Below are 6,981 nucleotides of genomic sequence, written 5' to 3'. Positions count from 1 at the left end.
TCTTGGGAAATGTCACTTGAGTACTTTTACTAATGTTATCGCCAAGGCTATGTGTAATAGAAACTGTATTTTGATAAAGTTTGGAAAATTTGCGTTTTGCCAACTTCCTTTTATTGTTATTATTTCTTCAACTACAACATCACAAATGACAAACGTTTCTCTCTTATGACAATTACAAGAGACAAACTTAGCACTTGACACAAGTTTTATCCAATAATTCTTCAGGCCTAATATTCACTGCAAATAACATGTTTATATGAATATGTAATACGCGCTGAACAAGTAACAAATTCGCCGACGTTTTTTCGGCGCAATCCAGTTTTCTGTACAGCAGAACAGCGTACAATCAAGGCCTCCGCAAATAGATCTATCTTTCGGTGGTCTCGGTATAATGATGTATGAGCCGCTGCCCACGAAACTTTAGCCACAGCCAGGTGGTGGCCTATCCTCTATCGTTGCCAAAAGCACGATTATGGCTAATTTTAACCTTAAATAAAATAAAAAGTACTCAGACTAGAGGGCTGCAATTTTGTATGTTTGATGATTGGAAGGTGGATGATCAATATACCAGTTTGCAGCCCTCTAGCCCCAGTAGTTTTAAGATCTGAGGGCGGACAGGAAAAGTGCGGACAGAACAAGGGCGGGAAGAAAAAAGTGCGGACGGACAGACAAAGCCGGCACAATAGTTATCTTTTACAGAAAACCAAAAAGGGAAAATCAAACTGGAATATTTTGGCGGACGCTCAAGGGAGGCAGAAGAGCAGACATGGTTGATAAGTGTAATGCCCATGAGATTGTTTTAATTTAAGGCTTTTCTCGCATGGAAACACCAAATTTTCTATTATGATTAGGAGAAGCAGTGAAATAAATGAACTAATTAATAAAACTGAAATCTTGCACAAACTGAAGCAGCTCGGAAAAACTTAGAAACAGGAACAAGCTATCATGGTGGTGCAGTGGCATGATTCTCGGCTACCAGTCAAGAGGGATGGGGTTCAAATCCCGCCACTCACTGGTGGCTCAGATTGCGCCACTGCAAACAAATCCGGCGGCCCGTCAACTTAACGGTCCAAAAAAACCTGAGAGGTTCAGTAGAAGAATAGATATCAGCCCTTGGGCTGGGGCCAGTAGTTAAACAGTGGGCCTAGCGACAGGCCTATCGACACACTGGCCACGTGTCATAGGCATCGGGACCTGTTCCCCACTGGCTGTCAGCCTAAGAAACAGGAGATCAGTGCCTGCCCTATGAAACCTACAGAGGCCCAGGAGGACTTTAACTAACTAAACATGTGTTAAAATTTCTCCAAATAAGATAAGTTTATATATGCCAGACTCATAAATTACTGTGTTTACTAGATTTCAAAACCATTAATTATATTATATTATATATATATATATACAGTATATATATATATATATATATATATATATATATATATATATATATATATATATATATATATATATATATGTATATATATATATATTTATATATATATATATATATAATATATATATATATATAATAATATATATATATATATATATATATATATATATATATATATATATATATATATATATATATATGTATAGACCTCTTAGCCCAGTATATTCTCGTCACTGTATAAGTAGGTTATCGCTGCTTCGGGGGGATCGGATCCGCTGGGTGACAAACTTGTCAATTATAATTCTCCTTAAGTATTATTTCCCAGGTACAGCAAATTGGATATTATAAGCCATTTGAAGCTTAATGTTTGTGAGCATAAAAAACGTCATGGTGATGGGATGAAATACCTAAATAAATATTTATATATATATACATCTATAATATATATATATAAATATATGTGTATATATATATATATGTATATATATATATATATATATATATATATATATATATATATATATATATATATATATATATATATATGACCCTTACATTCAATGAACATTCAGATACAAACAAATGGGATCACTAATTAAAACTTGTCTTCAGAGCGCTTCCCTTTGCTTTTTCCATGAGTTCAAATTTTGTTTTGCACGCCTCTTCTGTACATACAATATTGTATGTACAGTGTTTTGTGTTTTAGGATTAAAAAACGCACATTACTGTATTGATTTTATTTAATACTGTACTTAAATAGGCATGAAGAGTACAGTAACCAATTTACTAACAATTCAACATACAAACGGCCGTCCTAAATGTAACTTGTTTGTAAGTAGGGTGGGTGTCTATATATGTATATGTATATATATATATATATATATATATATATATATATATATATATATATATATATATATATATATATATATATATATATATATATATATATATATGAATAAATAGACTATGAAGAAGTAAAACTATTGAGAACAAACAATTAAATGTCAAAGCAAAAGAATCAGCCATGACCAAATAAAATATTCCCATTATCATGCACATTAAAGCAATGCTTTTCAATAGCATCGATTCATCACACAATTGAATCACTGCCAATATTTGCCTTCCTAACGAACAACAACAGTGGAAGCAAATAAACCTCAAACAAATGAAATAAAAGCAAACACATCGATCCCTTTCAGTCATTCTCTAATGTCGAAAATGAACCGGATATTTCGGACTTTTTGATGTGTTATCAATTGTGCCCACAATAGACTCACTTTATTTACATTAGGCAATTAAATGCTGAATTCAACAGCGGCATTATGCAGTATTTGGATTCACTCCATCGAAATTCACTCGTTCTGTCGAAAGTATAACGAAGTCACCCATTGGCACGTGTTAATCTGTTGAAATACAGGAAATTCAAACGTGACAGAGAGAGAGAGAGAGAGAGAGAGAGAGAGAGAGAGAGAGAGAGAGAGAGTGCTAATCTGTCTGCCTAACAGGACGAACAGTCCATTATTTTTACTAATATTGATTAATATCCACGAAATGAATTAACGTATGAATAAATACAACAATGAAGCAGAATCACGTAAACAAAGATGGTATTGCAGCGCCCACGTGGCAGGCCTGCGATCAAAATCCGCTTTCCCCCGCGATGAGTAACGCGGGAGTAAAAACCACGAGGTCGAGGGAAACAGACTCCCTCGCACGCCTCTTATGCAAATATCTCAATCACCGTTATTGTCACCGTTCATGTATTATTACCATTCTGCGTATATTATGTCTGTGAAGAAACACAGACGCTTGAATTTAATCCCTTCCTCGATCTGTCAAGAGGTCGGGACTACTTTGCGGCTCACACGAGCTGTTGACCTGTGTGAGTGTTTTGTAAATAAATCTTAGAGGTTGCTCTATGAGGAAGAGCCTGTACTGGCATAAAAGCCAGCTTAATCAAAAACAACAACATGTAAATAAAGTAGTCAGCTGTAGACCGCCGTATCTTACTCGTACCTCACTCACAGTATAATCCCTCTAAAACTATGAAGAATGTTAATGCCTACTAGTTTTTAGGTCCATACAATTACTGTCATTTACCGGTAGCTGTTACTAAAAAATTAACTGAAAATCCTTGCAAAAAGGACAGGGTATCAGGATAATCATTATTATCATAATCTCTCTCTCTCTCTCTCTCTTTCTCTCTCTCTCTCTCTCTCTCTCTCTCTCTCTCTCTCTCTCTCTCTCTCTCTCTCTCTCTTACGTGTTTAAATTTCCTGTATTTCAGTAGATTAACAAGTGCTAATGGTTGACTTCGTTGTACTTTTGACAGAACGAGTGAATTTTAATGGAGTGAATCCAAATACTGCATAATGTCGCTGTTGAATTCAACATTTAATTACCTACTGAAAACAAAGTGAGTCTATTGTGGGCACAATTGATAACACATCAAAAAGTCCGAAATATCCGGTTCATTTTCGACATTAGAGAATGACTGAAAGGGATCGATGTGTTTGCTTTTATTTCATTTGTTTGAGGTTTATTTGCTTCCACTATTGTTGTTCGTTAGGAAGGCAAATATTGGCAGTGATTCAATTGTGTGATGAATTGATGCTGCTGAAAAGCATTGCTTTAATGTGCATGATAATAGGAATATTTTATTTGGTCATGACTGATTCTTTTGCTTTGACATTTAATTGTTTGTTTTTAATAGTTTTACTTTTTCATACCCTTTATTCATATATATATATATATATATATATATATATATATATATATATATATATATATATATATATATATATATATATATATATATATATACATACATATCTGGTAAAACACACCACTCTACTTACAAACAAGTTACATTCGGACGGCCGCTTGTATGTTGAATTATTTGTAAGTTGGTTGCTGGACTCTTCAAGCCTATTTAAGTACAGTGTGATATAAAATCAATATAGTACTGAACGTTTTTTAACCCTAAAACACATTACACTGTACATAAAGTACTGTATGTACAGAAGAGGCGCGCAAAACAAAATTTCAACTTTTGGAAAAAGCAAAGGGAATCGCTCTGAACACATTTTTAATTTGTGACCCGCGTTTGTTTGTATCTCTGAATGTTCTTAAGTTGAATGTTCGTAAGTAGGTGGTATATATATATATATATATATATATATATATATATATATATATATATATATATATATATATATATATATATATGTGTATCTGTGTGTGTGTGTGTATGAATATATATTCTATCCCATCACCATAACGTTTTTATACTCACAAACATTAAGCTACAAACTTCGTTTAATTTCCAATTTGCTGTACCTGGGAAATAATACCTAAAGAGAATTATGATTGATAGGTACGTCACCTGGCGGATCCGATTCCCCGAAGCAGCGAGAATTGCACCTCCTTATGCAGTGACGAGAATACTCTTCCACTGGGCTGTCAAGATATACATATTAATATATATATATATATATATATATATATATATATATATATATATATATATATATATATATATATATATATATATATATACATATATATATATATATATATATATATATATATATATATATATATATATATATATATATATATATATATATGGTTTTGAAATCTAGTATGCACTGTAATTTACGAATGCAGCATATACAAACTTATCTGATTTAGAAAAATTTAAACACACATGTTCCTGTTTCGAATTTTTTTGAGCTGCTTCAGTTTGTGCAAGATTTCAGTTATATTAATTAGTTCATTGATTTCACTACGGTACTTCTCCCAATCATAGTAGAAAATTTGGTGTTTCCGTGCGGAAGAGCGTTGATTTGAAACAATCTCATAGACATTACACTTGTCAACCATGTCTGCTCTTCTGCCTCCTATGAGCGTCCACTGGAATATTTCGGTTTGATTTTCCCTTTTTAGTTTTCTGTAAAAGAAAGCTATTGTGCCGACTTCGTCTGCTTGTCCGTACTTTTTCTGTCGGCACTTTTTCTGTCCGCCCTCAGATCTTAAAAACTATGAGGCTAGAAGGCTGCAAATTGGTATATTGATCATCCACCCTCCAGTCATCAAACACACCAAATTCCAACCCTCTAGCCTCAGCAGTATTTTTTTTTTATTTAAGGTTAAAGGTAGCCATAATCGTGCTTCTGGCAACGATATAGCATAGGCCACCAACGGGCTTTGGTTAAAGTTTCATGGGCAGCGGCTCATACAGCTTTATACCGAGACCACCGAAAGATAGATCTATTTTCGGAGGCCGTGATTATACGCTGTAGCTGCCGTACAGAAAACTCGATTGCGCCGAAGAAACTTCGGAGCATTTTTTACTTGTGTATTATTAGCAGTGAATATTAGGCCTGAAGAATTATAGGATAAAACTTGTTTCAAGTGCTAAGTTGGGGCCACTGTTTCTTCATAATATCTTGATATACAAATGTCTTTCGTAAAGAAAAGTTGTCGTAAGAGAGAAACGTTTGTCATTTGTGATGTTGTAGCTGAAGAAATGATAACGATGAAAGGAACTTGGCAAAACGTGAATTTTCCAAACTTTATCAAATACAGTTTCTGTTTCTCATATCCTTGACGATAACATTAGTAAATGTTTAAGGTCCACAATAATAAATCAATGGTAGAATGTGAGACTTTATAAAAATGTGACTGTTGGAGGAGCTAACCACCACCGCCATCCATCCTTTACGTCGTCTTTTGAGAAGTTTACCTCGACACATTTTTTTTTTTATAATTACTTAGTTGGACTGAAAATGAACCCAGGATAGGGTTCGAAAGCTTTTTATACATTTTTATAAGGTCTCCCATTCCTCGTCACATTTTTTTATAATTACTTAGTTGGACTGAAGATGAACCCAGGAAAGGGTTCGAAAGCTTTTCATGCATTTTTATAAAGTCTCACATTCTACCATTGATATATTATTGTGGACCTTATACAAAATTATCCTGTTCTCAGCATGGAGAGTTCTAAACATTAGTAAATCTATTCAATTGACATTTTCAATGATGAAATGGGTGAGTCCTGCTTAAATGACAACAGAATAAATTCATTAGAATTCAAAAGAACCAAACAACAATTACGCTCGGATCAAAAGGGGATTATCTTTGAACAGAAATCTTTTATCCCAAAGGAAGAACGAAATGCTACAATCTACATACGTTTGAGTCAAGTTTTCTGAATAATGACGACTTCCATGATGAGTCATTTTTACCATTTCTGTGAATAAATTTGTTTTCCATTCGGTCATAAACTGATGCTCTCCCATTGTTAACTTTCGCTGAATAAAATAACTCATACAGAGTTCTTTTGCAGGTTAATCTTCATTTGATGAATATCCAGGCTAGCCTTCGAAATCTGCGGTGTAGAGAAGCGTGGTTAATAACACTCTTGCAACTGAATTGGAAGGATAAGCCCTTGTTATCTGTGGCTGTTGATCGAAGCTTCGGTGTTTTTCAGGATGATCAATTGTGCTGAATGCATGGGAATATATATATGTATGTATATATATATATATATATATATATATATATATATATATATATATATATAT

The sequence above is a fragment of the Macrobrachium rosenbergii genome, chromosome 54 (assembly GCF_040412425.1).
Source record: "Macrobrachium rosenbergii isolate ZJJX-2024 chromosome 54, ASM4041242v1, whole genome shotgun sequence".
NCBI classification, from domain to species: Eukaryota; Metazoa; Arthropoda; class Malacostraca; order Decapoda; family Palaemonidae; genus Macrobrachium; species Macrobrachium rosenbergii.
This window is presented reverse-complemented; position numbering follows the sequence as displayed.